The 21,288-nt window shown below is 46.1% G+C and overlaps 1 long non-coding RNA gene across 1 annotated transcript in view; it reads left to right on the top strand.

Annotated features, from left to right (window-relative positions):
- The window catches only part of LOC147688816 (uncharacterized), a 54,443-nt gene that overhangs the window by 17,001 nt on the left and 16,154 nt on the right, over window positions 1-21,288 (top strand). The window contains exon 2 of the long non-coding RNA XR_015300711.1: window positions 20,180-20,264. This is a non-coding gene — a long non-coding RNA (uncharacterized LOC147688816). The remainder of the gene's footprint in view (window positions 1-20,179; window positions 20,265-21,288) is intronic.

Here is a 21,288-nt window from a genome sequence, read left to right as displayed (position 1 = left end):
TACCAATAATCAGTTCGACTGTTGAATTAACGAAGCGCATAATTAGTGATCGCATGACATTGGAGCCTTACAATAGCAGCAGCTGGCTAAGATATGTAAAGGCCGGCAGGAGCGCAATTGGGCAGGGTGACTTATTCAGGGAACCCGCATCCTGCAGTGGGGTCTCTAGATAGCAAATAACCTAGTTGTTCAAGCAGAGGGCGAATTCACTCACAGAGAAAAAAATATGCACCAAAACGCGTCAATCGCATATGATTTAATCCCACAAAGAGCAGAGAAAGGTTTTTCATATCTATTCTGTATCTCGTCCAGACAGCAGGGATTTATTTTGCTGCGCTTTCGCATGAAACTCATCCCTTTGATGCTAGGTTTCCCAGAGAACCAATACAAGCATGCAGACCTGTTACCATGTCCATGTGACAATCAGTCGCCTCAGTCAGATCTCCACCTTACACTGTTTTGTACATTTTATCAAACTGAAAGAAAAAAACTTTTATTCTTCCTGTCTTATGGCGCTATTATTGTACTCGCTGCAGAGTGGCAATGTACTTTTTAAAGTCTCTTTCAGACCTTTAATTAACAAATGCACCTATGGTTTTAACATGTGTAAATGAGCCATCCTGGGTACATCCAATATTACAGTTTTATTATGGCCTGAATGTCTTTTCGGATGTACAACAGTGTTTGTATTTTTCATTCTGTATATAATGTGTAGGCAATGAATCTGTGCTATTATGATCTCTGCTAAGTGATCGAATAAAGATTTTAAAGTAAAGTGTACCTATGAAAAGTTGATGAGTTCATTTTAGAGGGGTTCAGGTGTTTTTGAGGTGCAATATATTTCATTCTTTTCAGTTGACCTTACTGTAGGAGTGTGGAGTAAAAGATGCTGATGAGGATGGTAAAGCCGTCCATCCTAACCAAGAGCATCAGGACTCGGCAGCGAACTGCATGTGAAGCAGACATGACAGTGATTTTTAGGTTTTGCCTGGCGAAAGCTGCGCTTTCTGCGCAGCTTTTTCGCGCAGGCGAAAACCTGATGAGAACTGTAGTGTGGCTTTGTTCGGCCCTCGTCGTTGATTGGCTGGCTCCGTAAACGGAGCCTTGCCATTGGACGAGGGGCCTGTCCGTCAATGCCGGACCAGACACGGGGGCGTTCCCGACATTCTTTGGCTTTTGCCGACGTCACGCGACGCCGGGAACGCCCCCGTGTCTGGTCCGGCATTGCCGGCACTGTAGGGAACGGGACGGACATGGAGCACGGACATGGAGCTCTCGGCTGTTGGGGAGCGAGTGTTTGCAGCGGAGGCACTGCTCAAGCGTCGGGTGCGGAAGGTGAGCGAAATGGACTCCCTGCAGACCGCTCGCTGCATGTCCGGCCGGCCGGCCTGGGTGTCCGGCCGGCTCAGCCTCTAGGTGCGCTACTCATGTTGAAAGAAATGTCTAGTATGCACTGCTTGAGTCATGAAATGCAGTAATAAGCAACCATAGCTTTTTACGGAGTACATACATCCCGAATCTCTGCCACATCAAAGGAGTAAAGTAGAACAAGCAAGTCTGGCTAAAATACAACTGGTTCAATACACGCACTTTAAACGGACCTTGCTGCTTCTCTTCTGAAACTGTTAGTGACACGCTCAGGGGCTATTTTGCGCTGTAGTCGCGCTTCGGCAAATAGTAATTCTGTGCTCGTGCCTTTTGTGTTCAGCACTCACCTGTCACTCGTATGTGCCTCAAAGGGATGGTCGCTAGCCACGTCTGATACTTGAAGGAGAAACCAATATAGGCTATAGCTGCCTATCACGTACCGGACGGTGCCAGCTTCTCAACGTGGGGGTGAGGCTCTCAGCTAAGATGCAAACACTGCCCGAAGGAGACTTGCACTTTTAAGACCTTCTTGCAGGTACACATTAGTGTGACATCGCACAAAATAATGTAAATTTGCCTGGTGCTTCAAAGGCTGCACATCTGCTTGTGGCCCCCTTTTGTTGAGTGTAAGGGATGTCTGCATTATCACCCATAACGTTTTGGGCTGTTGATGTTTTTAACCCCCATCAGGTCCCTAGAATATTGTACCGAGGAAAAATATACATAAGGGCGCGCTGACGGACTGATCTGTGTGCGGGTACAAAATGGTTCTCGGGCTGGAACTGTGGTTTTGAAACTACTAGTTTGACTGTCACGTTAGGGAATATGGTTATCTTAAGCTGGGAGCTAACATTAACCGGTTTCGCAACACTGAGTCTTGCTGTTCCTGTGAGAGCCAGGGACTGCGCTGCACAGGCCCGCCGAGTACAGAACAGGGCATCGCGGAACGCATACAGGTAACGAGCGGCAGGAGCACCGCGCACCAGCCGCCGGAAAAACAAACGACGCCACAAGCGGCCGCCGCCATCTTACTGCTTGGAAGTGTGCGAGGCGCCCCCCTCCGTTAAAATGGCGACGGCCGCGGGGGCGCAACTTGTGTTCCATGCCCAATGAGCTTTGTGAATGGGGTATCATCCCAGACAGAGGGAGGTTGTTTACTCCATGTGTAGTGTTTTGGATGTGTTTCTTCCTCACCGCAGCTTACCTAACACGACTTGGCTGTTGCTGGCCTTAATACCCGTGCTAAGCTGTACTCTTAATAGGCGCATTTCTTCAGTCAGCTGAATGCAGAGTCTGTTCGAGAAAAGTGGGTGAAGTCGCCTCGGTAGAGAGGAAAATTAGACCCAGTGTCTGCTTAGTGAAAAGAAATACCACCTGGCCCCTCGCTTTTGATGGTGTATAATGCCAGGTTAGCCTCTTCCAGGTCTCCGTCTACCAGCTATTTAGACGTGATAGAGCAAACGTGGTTAAAGGATAGATCAAGAACTAAACAGTGCGATGTAGTGACTGGGAGTATAGGCGGGCGAAATTGGTATTTCTAATTCAATCTGCAGGTGGTTGTCTAGGCTGACGAAGGAGGGCGGATATTCTATGCCTTATTGGTGTCTCCTGTAATTCAAATAGTAATTGATTCCCATCAGAGAGGAGGCGTTCATTCACGTCATACTTTCACTTTGAATTCAACGGACGTGAGTCGCTTTTGGGAAGGCAATAATCGTATACAACATTTGTCCAGTCAGCAAGTTGCTTTACTCAAGGTATGCGGTAGCAATCTCCGAACTGATGTAAATCAGATGAAATCGCGAGTTTTAGGTGATGCTTCATGAACGCTTTGATCGTTCCAGCGATGTGCAAAACCCACCTACGCATGGCTCATTGGAAATGCCCAGGCCTCCTGTACCGCATCTTGAAGGTTTTTTTCAGTCGGGGAATACGAATCCGTTTCTGAGGCCAGTCTGTATTGGTAGTCTGTCACTCTTAATGGTGTGCGAAGGGATGACTTCTAATGGACAGTCTCACGTGTACATTAGTGTTTTACTTAGTTCAGGAGCATCATCTGCCCATGATTACTTTTTAATCTAGTATTTTACCAGATGTGCGAAGTAAGAACGTGACCGTTTTTGTTCCCATGATGTAAAAACGAGGCTGCTGTTTGACTCACAAGCATGTATTTGCATCCTTGGATAACTTTGTGATATGAATCTTGTTTTAAAATGCATATTCGTTTAGTGCGTCTTGAGGGTTCACTTACCGCCTCAGAGTGAACTTGCATTGTCTCAAATTAGACCTTTTTCTTATGTCTTAATGGCTTTATGGTAGCCCATTCTATGGTTTCTTTTCTGTCTTGTCGTACACGTTTCATGTAGAGAGCTGTGCAATAGAAATTCCAGTTGGCAGCTTGCCTTTTTTGGGTTCAATCATTTCTCAGTTGACCCATTTGTTGGTCACTTTGGCTCCATGTGATGAATACTTTCAGTTTGTTGGGTGGGTCTGTTATGATGTGATAGAACGTTTACACTATGGCTTTTGGTTTTTGAATATTCAACCAATTTTCCCCATCTCCATTTTATTTATTTATATAAAGTTTTATATAGCGCAGACGTGATCAAGTGGGTATCAGAGCGCCTTACAAATGATCGAGCTACAAACAGAGTTGCAGGTAAAAAAAAAACAATGATGAGTAAGAAACTGGAAAAGATAAAATATGCCAACGCAAGAGGAAATAGAGTAGCTTATAAGTGCAACAGACAAATAGAGGGGTTTAGCACAAACCGACGTCACAGCCATAGTCAAAAGCATAGGACCCCCCTCACCTTTCGGCCTGGTACCACTGCACCAGCCGCACTACTTCCCTACTGACCGTTCTCCACTTCAGCCCCGTCTAAATTACAATTCATGCTTGTGACCCTTTTGCCTGCTTGTGCTTGTTTTCATGACCCTGTTGCCTGCTTGTGCCTCCGTGTGCCCCTGTTGCCTGCTTGTGCCTCCGTGTGCCCCTGTTGCCTGCTTGTGCCTCCGCGTGCCCCTGTTGCCTGCTTGTGCCTGTTTTCGTTCCCCTGTTGCCTGCTTGTGCCCCTGTTGCCTGCTTGTGCCTCCGTGTGCCCCTGTTGCCTGTTTGTACCTCCGTGTGCCCCTGTTGCCTGTTTGTACCTCCGTGTGCCCCTGTTGCCTGCTTGTGCCTCCGTGTGCCCCTGTTGCCTGCTTGTGCCTCCGTGTGCCCCTGTTGCCTGCTTGTGCCTCTGTGTGCCCCTGTTGCCTGCTTGTGCCTCTGTGTGCCCCTGTTGCCTGCTTGTGCCTCTGTGTGCCCCTGTTGCCTGCTTGTGCCTCTGTGTGCCCCTGTTGCCTGCTTGTGCCTCTGTGTGCCCCTGTTGCCTGCTTGTGCCTCTGTGTGCCCCTGTTGCCTGCGTGTGCCTCTGTGTGCCCCTGTTGCCTGCGTGTGCCTCTGTGTGCCCCTGTTGCCTGCGTGTGCCTCTGTGTGCCCCTGTTGCCTGCTTGTGCCTCTGTGTGCCCCTGTTGCCTGCTTGTGCCTCTGTGTGCCCCTGTTGCCTGCTTGTGCCTCTGTGTGCCCCTGTTGCCTGCTTGTGCCTCTGTGTGCCCCTGTTGCCTGCTTGTGCCTCCGTGTGCCCCTGTTGCCTGCTTGTGCCTCCGTGTGCCCCTGTTGCCTGCTTGTGCCTCCGTGTGCCCCTGTTGCCTGCTTGTGCTGTGTGGGTGTGTGTGGAGGGCTCTGTGTGTGTGGGAAGCTTTGTGTGGCTGTGTGTGTGGGGGGCTCTGTGTGGCTGTGTGTGTGGGGGGCTCTGTGTGGGTGTCATTTGCGAGAGATAAAGCTAGTGGCATTGTAAATGACAATGCCATTTATTTATGTTAAAAAAAACATAAATAAAAATAATGTCAAGAGCAATGCCAATAGCTCTAACTTTAACAAAGGCAAAACCATTGCATTGTAAATTCTTGTTTTGTTTGCCATCGGAATCAGTGGGATCAGACATTTGTTCCTTGATGTCCAGAATATTGAGGCTTGTATGAAGGATTTTTTTAATTGGACGCATGATTGAGATGTCAGAGAGGTTGTAGTTTTTGAGGAAAACAAATGATGTGCTGGGTGAAGTCAGAGGAAATGAGATTTCTTCTGTAAAGTGTTTGTTGTGACTAAGGGACCGATAATAAAGTCAGTTATAAAGCCTCTGACCGGTAGTCGGAAGCATTCCGACTGCGGTCGGAGGCATTCCCACTGACACGGTTGGTTTGCCATGAGAGAGCGCGGTCAGAACGTAAACCGGACGGTCATTCCGACTATGTTCTGACCAGCTCTCGGAGTCTTCCAGCCGGTCGGAACCGCACCGTGATCCCCCAACAGACGGCTTTTCCGCCGTTGGGATTACAATGTCTGTTTCCCACAGCCTTTCCGTGCCGGCTTTTCCGACTCGCCTTCACCCTGCGGCCTACGGTTGGTGGTCGAAGAGATACCTAGGGTACCCCTATAAAACCCTCACAGTGTGGCAGGCACCAAAGGTGATCTAGAAGACCTAATGCTTCTAGATCACCTTTCCTTGTACAATCTTAATAAAATACTAGTTACACCTTAAGTGTAACTAGTATTTTATTAAGATTGCTGCTTTAAGCCTTAAAGGCATTCAATGAAGTACTATAGCTCTTCCAGGACAGTAGTAGATGGTTTGTATCTTTAATCAGGAATATTTCTTTATTTCTATTCAAGCAAGTCTTGGGATTTATTTAAATTCAGCGACTCATAATCTGTTAGCGGATACACATTATGCGATGGGATTCATTTATTACAAAGCCCACCAGAATCCAACAAAATGAAGGGTTTAAATCAAAATTTGTAACACCATTACAGCTGACGTGGTGTGTGACATGGTTACATGTCATTGGGTGAAACTCAGCATTTCACAAAAGTTATCATTTTGGGTGCATAAAATGCAATCAAATCACTTGTATAAAATACAGGGATCTTACAATGGCATGTATAGTCAGAGGAGCTTATTTGAGTTCAGATATCCAAAAAAGAGAAATTTATTGGGGCGATGGATTCTGTGCACCTACACCAAAGCTAGTTATTAGAATGTGCCAAGACCCATTCCTCTTGCCTTTAGCCTCCAGCAGTGGAAAAATTGTATCAGTGGATCCTGAATACTCTTACGATCCAGCAGAACACTTCCGATGGATCCATCTACCTGCACATTCCTCACATTTTGAATATGCCCAATGCGCCAGCACTCCCAGGAAACGTTTCGTGACCGCTCTCTCACGTCGACAAGGGCGTCACAATGCCTATGGCTCTGCATGCAGCACCATGTGACATCCCTGGAGCTATAATAAGCCTTCGTTGATGTGCTTTGTCAGTTCCCTTTTTTTGCGCCTTCAGTAAATAACCGTTTTCTCATATGCTTTCCATAGAGTTTGGAGTCTTTCAACGTATTTTCCGGAATTGCAACATTGTTGCAGGGAAAAATGTTTCCACTTAGGAAATCTTGGTTGACGCCTTGCAGAGATCATTGACCCTCGTGATGATTGTCTTTGGTGTTTGAGTACTGACCATGACGTCCACACCTGTTCATCATGCCAGAAGATGAACCACTAAGCGCTGAAGGAGAGGGCGGTGAAACTCCTCATTCCCAAGGCAAGACAGGAGAAGAGAGGGTGTCGAAAGACTTGCCAGTGTTCGGAGTCACTGTCTCCCCATTCCTCAAAGTCAGGGAAGAGTGAGCATAGGAAGAAACTGCGTCATGGTTCTTGATGTCATTCTTCAAGAAATGGGTCTCCGAAGTTGGTATCTCCACATCCGAAGTCACATGAAGATAGAGGTGAGGTTACGCTGGCCCCATCACCAGTAGCCTTTTAGGCATCGCCTTCGAGTCCAAGGCTGCAACCAACTTCGCCTGGACATCCTGATCCGGTGCTGGAGGTGAATCCTGTTCCTCCTCCTGCTCCACCTCCTCGACAAGAACAGGAGTATCCAGCTTTCCCTGCTCCAGGGGCCCTTCCAATTTGTTTAATGCTGTGTTCAGCATATCTGATAGACTACTAGCCGCAGATTCCTTCACGTAGAATTACTCCCAGGCGTGAGACTGGATCCGGAAACTTTTTTGCCACAGCATTCCTGCGCGCCGGGGCGACATCGTGCGACTCCGCCCAGGCATCGGCCGCATACGTGACATCAGCAAGGTCACATTAGACCCGCCCCCCAGAACCCCCCTCACCCCCCCCCCCCCCCCCCCCCCCGGGGCGCCTACGTCAGTTTTTTCCTTGTCCGCGTGCAACGCAGATCCGGTTCTTGCTCGGGCCTGTTTAGGGCCCCTTTTTCTTGCATTCTTTTTGGTGGACCAGTGTGCGAATACCTTCAGGCTTTAAAACTTGCACATTTTGTGGGCGTCTTAACTCGGCGACGGACCCGCACCTCATTTGAATGTGGTGTTTGGGGAGGATCACAGCACCACTGATTGTGAGGCCTGTCAACAGTTGAAGCCGAAGGCGCGGCGGGAGCGCCGGATGAAACTTCTCTGAGCGCGTCTCTCCAGGTCGGGGCCCTCTCCTCTATCTGCTTTGGTGGACGGCTTCAGATATGGCAGTGTTACCATGTTACCATTCAGTCATTAGAAAGGCTGCTGACATGTTGAAACTGCCTTTTCATCTACTGAGCTAAAATCTAATTTGCTTACAGAGGTCCTTCATTTTACTTCTTTAACATTAGAGCCATTGTTTCCTTTCAGTGAGCCGTTGACTGAGACAGTTTTAGAGATTTGGCAGAAACCTATGTCATTCTCTGGACCAATTGCTAGATGATATAGGCCGGCTCCGGGTGATCCACTCTTTTTGTCTTCTCACCCTTAACCTGAGAGTCTGTTCCTCAAGATGTATTCCTGGGTCTTTTCCTTCATCCCTAGCGGATAGGGAGTACATCTCAAAGACAGTGGGGGTTTGTGGCGATATTGGTGCTGGTATTGCTATTCGTAAGATGGTACTGGTGGTTGTGTTTTGGGTAATGTTGGTATTAGTGCTAGGTGGTGCATGTTGTGATTTTAAGCATGGTATCAGTGGTTCTTGGTATGCTGTGGTGGTAATTCTGTTGATGGTAATTGTAATGCTGGTGGGGTTTTGGTGCTCATGGTGCAATGGTATTGATACTGGTGGTGGTGACACTGTCCAGAGTATTTTTGAACTGGTGAGATCGATACTGGTGGGAATGGAGCTCAAGGTATTAATATTGCTGTTGATAATAGTGCGGGTGATTGTAGTAATAGTAATTCTGATTAAATGTTCACACATTAAACATGTGTACATGTTATACATACAAATCCTATTTGCTTTTTGCTGTATATCAGGGCTGCCTTACCCCAGGGTGATTTTCGGGTGTGATGTGGATCAGGCTGCTTAAATAATAATTCATACACAGATCCACCCGTCATGCCTTCTACCTTACTCCGAAGGCCTGGAACATGCCCCTGCACATCAGAGTCTCCTCAGTTCTTGAATTACACAAGAAACTGAAGACCTGGCTCTTCACCCAGCCACCAACCCTCGTCCAGCATACAACTCCTACTTCAGCACCAGGATACCCTTCCGGGAGAGTTGTACGTTATTAAACAAACACATATCTCATGCTGGGTACAGCTATCATGTTTCCTGTTCGAAGGCATTGCATACTAAGGTCTGCCATCACATTTCTTCTTTTGGTCTTCACTTTGAAAACACACTGGGTGCTTGAGTATCAAAGGAACTTACTGATTTTGGTTTCTCCGAGTGGAAAATAGCCTCACCTACGTGCTCAAAAGAGATATTTGAGAGGTTGCCTCCATCACAGCTTATCGTGGCATGTTTCATCCTTGGCAAGCCAACACAGCTGAGTAAGATCAAACTACTCCAGTGGACTCAACCAAACCTGGGAGTTCTTAGGTAATTTTTCCTTCAGGAGAGTTACAGGGGTACAGATCTTACATTAGAAATACCTATGGGTATACCCATAGAATTTCTCTTTTTATTTATTGGTATGTGTTAAAAACAAACAAAAAGCATGGTAAGAAGTTGACAATTGATTTTTCACCTAACCACACATTGCCAACATGTTTGGACCAAATTGTGTGCCAAAAATTCTCAACGGTCTTCTTCGGGGCTTAAGAACTCCACACCTAACGCATAAGTACATTGCATTAAAAAATAATGGGTACAGCTCTCCTACCTGTCTGCTGCTTTGGTCGTCCCTTGTCATGTATTGCTTCCCAATTGGCAGATTGGTCCTGTACTCTTTCTTCATGTGAGTAAAGTAGTATGAAGTGTTTTCAGCAGTAATTAAAAAAGACATAAAAGCAACAGAAGCATAAAGTCTTCACCCCCCCCCCTCCACACCAGCAATGGCTTATTTTCCTTTGCGTTGTTCTCATGTTTTTCAAATAATGAATATGAACAAATATAAAATATTAAATGTTCTAATGTGCCACGGTTCTTAACCACTTACATAATTTTATACTGCCACATTTTCCGTTGCCTAGCAGGAAATATACACACAAGGCATTAATTCAACAGCAGTTATTCTCTCCTGTTCAGTTTGGCTACACAGATGGTCTTTTTTGAGTGAGTACATAAGCCTGCTTGAACAAAATACATGCTAGAAATTATCTAATTTTAATTCTTTAAATTATTTATTAACTCCCCAGGGTATATCGTATTCTGGCTCATGTAGCGTGTGACCATTTTCTCAAGGTACAGTTTAGAATATTAGAATAATCCTCAAAACTAACCTGCTAACGTAATAGTAAGAAAATTACATGTAAACGTACCCCTAGAAGTGACAGTCCCTAGCAGAGTGTAAATTGCCATATGGGAGAGTAATTGCTAAAATGCCTAGAGACTTGTAGAGATTTTCCCTTCAGCTATTTAAAAAATTTGCACCTTCGGGCCAAGCGGCCCGACTGGGTCCCCACGCGGGCCGTCGGGTGCTCTGGTGCCGTCGGCGACTTCGGTCCCGACGCCGCAGGGTCCCACTGGATCCGGCTCCAGATCCGGGTCTTTGCAGGTCGACCTCACGACCTTGCCGGGGCCGGCCCCTGCCCCTAGGGTGTCGCCCACGGCGCCGTCCCAGGACGATGACGTCCCTGGTCCTGCCCTCGATTTGGGTCCGGCGCCGTATTCGAAGTCACTTGGAGATTTTTATTTCTCCGACCCGGCCCCATCCTTTGAGTCTGAATACCAGGCGATGGGTGACGAGGGGGATTGGGAGGGGTGTGAGGACCCTCTGGCACGTGAGTGTGTCTGCTGCGGACTGGACAGGAGAGCTTGGGGAGGCCAGTAGTCTGGACACTTCGCCCGACACTGGTTTTGTCTCTCCTCCTAGCGTGGCTATGGAGGAGGGGGCTGCCTATAGTCTTGGGCCTTGAGCTCCCTGTCGCGGCCGTGAGGACTAACCTCCTCACTGAAGTTCTTAAATGCAGGCAAGCTCGGCCGAGCCTCTGCTGCCGTTTAATGAGGCCTTATCAGACGTTCTTCTGGGCACTTGGGCCAAGCCTGCCACAGGTCAGCCTTTGGATAGGAACCTGGCCAGGCGCCACCGCCCGGCTCCGGGCGACACTTGCTTTCGGTCTACCCACCCCACCCCCGAGAGCCTGGTCATCCAGGCCTCTAATTCCCAGACCGCATTCCCGTCAGCTCCCGCAACCGGGAATCCAAGAGGTACGAGCAATACGGGAAGAAAGTGTTCTCCTCCCTAAGTTTAGGATTGCGGTCAGTCAACACCGCATGCCTCTTGGGCCGCCACACCCACTCTCTGTGAGATACGGTCGCGGACGTGCTGCCAGAATGCCCGGTGGAGCTCCAGGCTAAACTCGGCCAAGCCCTTGTGGAGGGTCGAGATGCGGCGCGTTATTCCATCCGGTGTGGGCTGGACACTACTGACTTACTAGGCAGAGCAATGGCAACGACGGTGGCGATTTGTCGCCACGCCTGGTTGAGGTCTGCCAACTTTTCGTCTGATGTCCAAAACACACTTATGGACATGCCGTTCGATGGCCGTCGCCTCTTTGGCGACAAGTCAGACCATGCGCTTGAGCGCTTTAAGGACTCCAGGGCTACGGCCAAGTACTTGGGCCTCTCGGCCCGGCGCCAGCAAACGGCTGCCTTTCGTGGACAAGGAAGGGGCACCCCCACATGTTCTGCCAGCCACGCGCCGCAGACTACCTTCCAGCGCGGTGGCGGACATGGAAACCGCCGTGGCGGCGGTCGGGGACAACGGCGAGGTCAGTCCACACCTACCCCTGCAGCATCTGCCTCAAAACCCTCCTAGTCCGAGCTTTCAGGCCCATGTGACGCCAGTGGGGGGCAGAGTTCGCCATCACCACCTCCACTGGTGCACTGTCACATCGGACAGGTGGGTGCTGCAAATCGTCTGAAGGGGCTACTCCCTCCCCTTCGAGGCGGCCCCTCCAGCCATGCCACTGCAGTGCCACCGCGTGTCGGGGGATCACTTGAAACATCTACAAGAGGAAGTTGCGGCCCTCTTGGCCATGGGGGCCATCGAGCGCATTCCTGGGCCAGAAGTAGGGTGTGGTTGTTACTCCTACTACTTTCTGGTACCAAAGAAGGGCAAAGGGGGCCTTCGCCCTATCTTGGACCTACGGAATGTCGACGGCTTCCTCCGGAAGGAGAAGTTCAAGATGCTGACATTGGCTCAGGTCTTAGCTGCCCTGGACCTTGGAGACTGGATGGTAGCTTTGGACTTGCAGGACGCTTATTTTCACATCCCCTTCCTGCCGGCCCACCGGCGTTACCTGCGGTTCACGGAAGGCCATGAGCACTTTCAGTTTACCGTGCTCCCCTTCGGCCTTACCAGCGCCCCACGGGTGTTCACGAAAGTGATGGCGGTGGTCGCAGCTCATCTGCGCAGGTTAGTGGTTTCAGTCTTCCCCTACCTCGACGACTGGTTGTTGAAGGCGGGCTCGCCCCAGACAGTCGTCAGCCACCTCCAGACTACGGCCGACCTCCTGCTCCTGCTGGAGTTCTCCACCAATGTGCCAAAGTCACACCTGTGTCCCTCTCAGAAGCTCCTGCTGTCCATCCGTACAAGGTTGTGTTGTGGACAAGACCCTCTTTCCTGCCCAAGGTAGTCACAGCCTTTCACATCGGGCAGTCCATCACCTTGCCCACCTTCTTTCCGCATCCCTCTAAAGAGGAAGAGCGGCTCCACCGCCTGGACCCAAAACATGCGCTATCATTCTATCTAGATCGCACACGCCAGTTCCGGGTGGATGACCAACTCTTAGTTGGTTACGTGGGCGCGAAGAAGGGGCGGGCGGTGCACAAACGAACCATCTCTCGGTGGGTCGTGTTGTGCATCAAGGCATGCTACTCTTTGGCTAAAAAGGAGCCTCCTGTTAGTCTGAGGGCCCATTCCACTCGGGTCAGGGCAGCTACTACTGCCCTGGGCCGGGGAGTCCCCTTGCAGGACATTTGTCAGGCAGCTACGTGGGCCTCGCTGCACACGTTTGCAAGACACTACTACCTGGACAGCCAAGTCCGGAGGGATGGCTTCTTTGGCCGTTCTGTCCTCCAGGACTTTCTGGTGTGATTATTGGTTCGCAGACCCACCACTGGGGTTGGTATTGCTGGGGTATCTATTCTAAGGTAAGGAATCTAATACTAACCTGTTTTTTTCAGATGCACAAGTTACTTACCTTCGGTAACGATATATCTGTAAGAAACAGTAGTTAGAATTAGATTCCTTTCCCGCCCCACCCATCCTCCCTGTTCTGCGAACCGATATCTAGCGTTAAGGTCATCCCCTTTCAGGGCCCTAGTTTCATGGCACCAGTGTTGGTTTTTATCATCGCTCTGCGTTTCTGGCGCATAAAAGCTGTGTATAAGAACTGACGTCAGCGCGCGGAGGCGGCGTTTAAGTGCTCGACGACGTCATCACGGCGCCGACGACGGACGCGGAGCCGCGGAAGACACCTACCGACGCGCATGGGTACTGCTACGCAAAAAAATTCCGGATCCATTCTGACGCCTGGGGATATTTCCCAGGTAAGGAATCTAATACTAACTACTGTTTCTTACAGATATATCGTTACCAAAGGTAAGTAACTTGTGCATTACTGGAAGTACGCACAGTTGAGGAGCCATTCAAGCAATTTTTGATTCTTTGGCACAGTTAATAAATATATCAAAGACAAAAAAATTAAAAATAGCTTAAATTAGGAGTGCACCACCAAGAAAAGGAGGTTCAGTCTTATGGCTATCAACTACATTTAAAGAGCCCCCTTTGTTCCTGTGGTTGCACCAGCAGTGGAAACTGTCACTGATGTAACCAGAGGGACATGGGGCTTTGTACACTGAGTAAGTTACAAACCCTTGAGAAGACCTCCTCCGGTTTTGCAGTTTCTTCCAGTCTATAGTCCAGGAATGCCCCATTGGGAGAATGTGTCTGCTCCGCAGCCTATGAACCCATGTAAGACCACAAGCACGGTACTGAGTGTTTATAACAGCCTCATTCGAAGCCAATTTGTTTTATATTACACACGGTCCATGGTTGATTTCTGTCCTTGGTTGCTTTCTGGAATACTATGGCCCAGATTCAGCAATGATCATTCTTGAAACTGCAGCTAAATAGCCACTGGTCTTTCCTCTCACGGAGCATTGCTAGGCTTAGTAAACATTTAACTTCTGTCGAGTTTTCTAGATGCCATATCTTGCCACGTTACAGACTTTTCAAGAAACCTGGATCATTGCTTTGCAGGATCATGCTGGTCATTAATATTCCCAACAAGATCAACAAGGAAGCCCTTGGGGAGCTTTGTTCACCTCATTCTTTATACTCACTTCATTAATTCCTAGTTTCCTCGGGAGGAGGCTCGCAGTGTCCATCTGTCAAACGTCTCTTAAGCACGCCATCTGTTTTAACACCATGCATCCAAAAGACATACCGGTGGCTGTTTAGATAAAAAAACAGGTTACTCTTTGACTATACCTTTGTTGATGCTGTTTTCTTCTGCATATGTCGACTTTCAACTAGGCATCAGAGGTGAGACATCTTCCGCAAGTAACCCTGACAATGTTTGAAATAGATAAATCACAAGGAGCCTTATTTGGATCTCAAGTAGCAATTGACCACAGAACACATACGAAAATTGACTTGAGGGGTCTTAACTCAATTATTGTGCCCACGTCAGGAAGAACTGGGCAGTATTGGTTACCATTATTACATTTTATAGTAGTGATAATTTGTATAAGTGGCCCGCATATATGGATTAGCTGTAATCAAGTTAACATCTGTGGCAAAAACCCATTATACATTTGTTAAAAAAGGCATGATAGAAAGTTATTATGGTGATCTGCATGCTACGGAAAATCTCTATGTCAAACTAAAGGAAGACAAAGAAGCATTTAAAAATTAATAAAAGTAAGAAGGTGGGGGTGCTGCATCCTTCTTGTGGAATGGTGCTTAATGTGTGTTAATATCTCAGCAAATCATTGATGTAATCCAGTTGATTACTCAATCCTTACAATGTGGTATCATCCAATTTAAATAGTTCTAAAATCTTGCTGGACGGGATAATTGAGGAAAAAGTGTTACCTCCAAAACATTCCAGCTCCCACAGAGAAGTTCAAATGCAGTAATTTAATTAATACTGCCTTTAAGTCAATAGCACACAACAGAATGTCATTGGGTGTTTGTGGATTTCTGGAAAGCATTACGTCATATTTGTTAGTCTCTTATTTGTGGAAAACATCTACTGTTAAGACTTCCAAGAAATGCTACATCCTTCACGTTCTTCAACAGTTTGGATACATCTTCATGCCGATTCATCACCTTGTAAGGGAATATCCGTCTGGATGTCTGACTGCTCTGTAAAACTTCTCAGCAATGAGTTTCCAGCGCCACCAGGTGGTGCCATGCTGCATCAACCAGGCATGATGATATAGAAGTGTATAAGATACTGACCGGCTTGCTGGGCTTCAGTTACTTCCTTTCTGTGCCTCATTGACTTGGTAGGGAGCTCTCTGTGCCTCACTGCCAGAATTCATCAGCTTTTGACGGCGACTTAATCAAATATGTCCCCCAAAATTCTTTGGGCTTAAACCCTCCTGCAAATGCCAAAAGAAGATGTCATTGTTGGACCCAAATGGCATATGCATATGGGGTTTCGGCTCAGATTATGATGCCACTGCCATTAACTTCTGTCCCTTGATGCACCAAAAGCGTTTCGGGGTGGGATGCCATGTTGTTTTTGGTCATGGCCCTCATGGAAGCGCTAAAGCAATCACCTTCATCTCTAGATAACTTCCATGTTATGATACGATCTCCCAAAAGATCCTCCTTCAAAAAGCACAACAAGTGTCATAGGAAGAAGCAGGCCCCTCCTTCCTTTTAGAATCTGTACTGCTCCTGGGACTGTTTGGAGTCATGATGCTGTTCCCTGGTCTTGGACTCTTCCTCATCATCGGACAAGATCCAGATGTTTAAATTATAACAGATTTCCTGGCTCCATCAACTGGCACTGTGCATCTGGCAATGCTGAATTTGTTCAAAATGGCTTGTATACCCTCTGAGCTACTACGCACCCCAACCTTAATGATCCCAATCACCCCAAAAGAATGAGCATGATCCTGCATGTTGGGAACTATGGCTACTCCAACACCAAAGCTTTCCAATATGACATTTTTTTAAACTCCAGCAACTAAGAAGTCAAAGCCTGCTAACGCACTGGTCCACATTTGGTTGAAGCCTCTTTTGGCATTGACACAAATGCCATCCTTGGAGCCAACTACATCACCATCCTCAAAGCCTTCAAAGTTGTGAAAGAAAAAGTGATGGCAAGCTTCAATAACACACTTTCTGTAACATCTTCCCAGGGCTCATAGATTTGCCCAGACGCAAGAGTCATTTAACACAATTCCTGAGGACCTTACTCTGCCTGATAAGGATTATTGTTGCACAGAAGATGCTGGTTTTGAAGCTGAGAACTACCCTTCTCACTATAACACTGGTGCTTGCTTGTATTTCGCCTTACAAAATGCAGGTGGCCTGGGTACTTCACAAGAAGTGATCATCCTCCACTTACCCTAGTGGCTCTTCGTCAGACAAAGCTTTTAGTTCACCAATGTAATATAAAAAGCAGCTGAAACCTTGAACAAGCCTTCCCCTTTGTGAAGGCAAAGTGGAACATTTTGATGAAGATCATACATCCCCACTCCTTGATTGCGGAGCCCTTGCTTCCATTTTTTGAGGCTCTCTTGGATTTGTCCTTGGCCTGTGGGAGTAGGCAAAACTCACAGCGATCAGCCTATCGTACAATATGAAGAAGCCTTCAACTGGTTAGGTCAACAATGGTTTGACGCCCTCCAAACAGATTCTCATGTGTGAGCTCAACTCCACAGATGCAGTGGCTCAATCTGTGACCGATATGTTGCACCGTCACGTTTGGATGCGTTCTATTGGCTTCTAAAGAGATGCACAGGAAACTGTTACGGACATGCCCTTCAATTGAGAACAGCTGTTCGGTGAGGAGACCAAATCCTTCCCCGAACAACCAGTAAAGTTGTGACTTGCTGGCCCTAGCCTCCCAAGCAAGAAAGCTTCATTAACAGTATAAATATTTTTTAGGCTATTCAAGGGTGATGCAGTCCACACAGAGGCAGGCTTCTCAGGTGATCTAGACACCCCAACAAATGTACATCTCCTATCGAGGCAGGTTTGGAACCGTGTGATGCCAACTCCATCAGCAGCAGCAGATCCAGTCTTTGTCTGCCTGCTCTGCTACCTGAAAACCTCTATGACTCCACTCCCTTACACTTCCATTTAGGACTACCATTTAGGACCCCAGCATGATCACTTCATCTCATGCAGTTCAGGATGATGAGAGCGCCACGTTTTCGTAAAACTGTAACCTGTAGTGGATTCACTACAATGGTCAGAAGTTCATGTATTTCCATTGTTGGGCGACCGGAGAGTGAAAGTGTTGCCCCCAACTTAAGTGCACATCACCCCATCCTGATGGAACTACATTATCTCCCCTTGCTAGACTGCACCATCTTTAAAAAACAGCAGCATCATTTCCATAGACGACATGACCAGCACCCCGCTTATCTTGCAGACAGTCTCACCATCTCCCATTCAGCAGGTTGCACATGTACGTTGACTCATGCATACTGTTGCTGCCTTATGCCAGACGGCAGAGGAGGCCCCTAGAGGGCTTCCTGACACTGCAGTGACTCCAGTATCTAGGGAGGCGCTTGGTTCCAGTAAAGAACCTCCCATCAGTTTATCTGGATCTGCGCTAGTGGATGTACCCCTTCAAACATGTGCATGGTTTTCCTTACAACTCTTGGCAGGTGCAAGCTACCAATGTCGTGGATGCCTGGGGTGGCCACCTGGATAACATGATGGCCATGACCACCTAAACATTCCAGTCTCACAGCTAATGTGTATTGCGATGGAGTCTATGGCAGGACTGTTATATAAAGGCCTTGATAAGACAGCACCACTCAGTTCCACATCCCAGGGAGTTACTGCTTTAGGACTCATTCATAATGTGAGGAATCCCCAGGAAGATGTATTCATCAGAAGAAAAACCTATATACATTTGGTAACTATTTTCTGGTGAATACTTTCTTCCTGCAGATATCTCACCACCCTGCCTCCTCTACTAAGAGTTTGAGTCATGACTTTCAAGGTATGCAAACACGCTATGTATTGCTTTTGTCTTTAATGACCTCACGATTCCTCTCAACACCCCTCCGTGGTGAAAACATTACAGGGATTGACGCCAATATACTCTGATGGTGTCATGTCCCGTGAGCCAAGCCATGGCTTAAGTCCCATGTCGCCACCTGGCGGTGCTGGAAAGCCATTGCTGGGAAAGAGTTTTTCAGACCACTCTGATTCCTGAAAGGATATTCCTTCATAAGATGAGGACTCTGCAGGAAGATTATATATACACCAGAATCATCATAGCTGAAGGTAAGTAGCTTTTTCTTCTTGCATACACTTTAACTCTCACCTCCACTGGAAAGGCGAATTTGAGTAAAAAAAGAAGCCGTCACAGACTTTTTGCCACACATTCACTCTTTTTTAAGTTTAGAAAGCTTTATTAAAGTATATAAGCAATGTAAACAACAATACAGAAAATGTAATGAAAAATAGCAATGAAAACAATATGAATGTAATAAAATATACCAATGAAGAAAATGTCCCAGAAGGGACAAAGAAAAAATTACTAAGGGAAAAAAGCTTTTAAGGATTTTATTTAAAGGGAAGAGAAAAAGACGAGAGGGAGAAAAGGAGAAAAGGGGAGAAAAACCATAAAAAGAGGAAGAAAGAAAGAGTGAAGAAAGAAAGGGAGAAAAGAGAAGATGGGAATTACAGCCCCTGTTTCAGGCCTTTCAGGTCAAGGCTACAACTTCAGTTGTCTAATAAACAGAAAACAGCAAAAGAGGGCCAAATAATTGACAATTGAATTGGCCTTTAACTATACTGCAAACAATCCGAGGAACGCAACGTTTCCAGAATATTCATAGTATTGACAGTGAGAGTGCTCTGTAGGTCCATTACTCCATGCATTTTATTTAAATTGAAGATTATTTGTTCCTCACCTGAAGTAATGCTCTTCCATTCACATTGGAATTTGAGACTTGTTACAAATTTCCTGACCATTGTTTGACTAGGTATCTGCTTATCACATCACGAATTATAGTTTGACTTGTGACGATTAAGACCCCATTAAGTGCCAGTATTATTTTCGGAATGTCTTCTCCTGCCAGTGATGGTTTTGGAACATAGATACCCGATTGATTTGCAGTTCCTGTTTGTCTACTATGGGACACCATTCTTGTTTTGTGTGCTGATTCCACTTTCCTTGCATGTTTGACACAGATGAGCACTGCATCTTAACTTCACTATGTAATATAGCACCCTGTTTTTAACTAGAGATCTAAAACATGATGATACATGTATTTGAATGACAATTGTTTTATTTCCTGTCCGCTTTTGTGTATTATAATATGTTGTACATTTTAGCTCTTTAAACAATTTTGTAGACTCTCAGTGATGCCAATAGTCTGTATGTATAACCCTAAGGCTGTACTTCCAAATAATGATTTTAAAAAAGTATTATTTTCTGTTGGATCATTACCCAGAATCTTAGGAACACGGCGTTACCTCATTGTTTTCCATCACTTGTCAGGATCCTCTCTCGTTCCCAACGTGTAATTCCTTTTGATTGACTTAAACTCAATTCTAGACTTCAGAACTTTGATGCAGGTAGAGCTAATACTACTACAGCTGGGAGTTTAGTCTAGCTGCAATTAGGACTGTCTATTCCCAAAGTCCACTGGGTACATTTTTCTACCTTGTTTTGCTTTTTTGTTTTGAATTTAGACAGTTGTTGATGTTTGCTTCTGTTTTTATTATAATTCAACATCACCAGAAAGTATGGTGCAATTAAAGGTTTATCTTTCGAGCAATGTGAAGCTAACATGGATAAATGCTTTATATAGCATGGATAAATGCTTTATATAGTAATGCGCCAAAAAGAGGCAGCGCCAATGGAAGGGGTTCAACCATGAGAACTCTGTTGTTCTACTTCCTGTCCTCCAGTAATGTTTGAGCATGAAATGCGCTATTCAAATGTGTGTGATTAATAGGAGCAGTTCAGCAGTATAAATCTGAGGCCAAGAAGAGCATGCAGCATATGCAGGTAAGAAGTGGCAGTGCTGGATATAGCAACGTTTGGCTTTTTATGTTATTTTTCAGTAATGTATGGTTAGTTCATTTTAAGTTTGAAAGATATGGTATAATTTTCTTTTTTAGAAAAACGGTGAAAGAGTAAAAAGAAATTGTCTTGATCAGGATGACAATCAATTTGAAAACATCAACTGTTTAAGAGATTAAAGGGGTAAGTGACGTAGTGAACATGCTCATGGAACATATGAGAAACTCGGAGGAACATGTGCCACTGTAGCAAATAGTAAAGACCCTGTTGTTTAAATGGCCCCAGATTCCACTTAAGTGCGTTTCTGTCATTGTTTGGTTTTTATCTCTGCCTAAATAGCATGATTGATTTTTTGGGTGATCTAATGTAGTTCATTTGAAAAGGCTGATTTTTTTGAACCTAAAAATCGGTTGAGGCGTTTATTTGATAGGTTTTGTATCCTTGTTTTTGAAAGGATAATGAGTGATATCACAGTTAAGATGAAATTTACTAGGGTACTTCAATTGGTAGAGGTCTGATCTGTCTTTTGTATTCAATGAATGGAGAGAAGCATTAGAATATGTTGCTACTTGAAGAGGCATATGCAACACAGATGAATTGCGGTTTATGATTACTTTGTGTAATTATTTATGTTATTATTTACGTTATTAGTAGGTTATGATATACTTAATCTTTGGTCGCTGTATTTTCAGCCTTGTGATTGTAATACAAAATTGTGAAACAAGTGTCAGCCAAGGGTTTGCAATAATTTGCATTTGTAAAGCCTTACTATCAAAGTTCGTATTAGATGTCAAAATGAAAGGAGATACAATGGGAGTCTGTAGAACTTAAATCTATACATATTTTTCAGTGCTAAAGGTGATTATAAATAAGCATCAAATTTGATTTGGGAGCTCTTTCCATGTGGTACTTCCAAAACTGCCTTTGAGAACTTCGATGATGGTTATTTGGAGAACACTAGGAGCTGTGCCATCAAATTCCTTTGAAAATATTAAATACATACCACACAATCGCTTCCCCACACCTCACTAATCATATCCTTTGGATATGCCCAGTACATTCTGGGTAGTGGTCCTGGCTTGTGTCCCACACTTGTGTTGAGAGGCTCAGGCCATTAGACATAACTTGTGAGGTCCTGAGCAGTGCATTCAGTTGGGGAGTTATGTTTGCATTGCTCAAATCCTCAACTATTCATAGCAGAAGCTGG

Source organism: Lissotriton vulgaris, chromosome 10, assembly GCF_964263255.1.
Source record: "Lissotriton vulgaris chromosome 10, aLisVul1.2, whole genome shotgun sequence".
Classification (NCBI taxonomy): Eukaryota; Metazoa; Chordata; class Amphibia; order Caudata; family Salamandridae; genus Lissotriton; species Lissotriton vulgaris.
The sequence above is the reverse complement of the archived record's forward strand: the minus strand, read 5'-3'. Positions and strand labels throughout refer to the sequence as shown.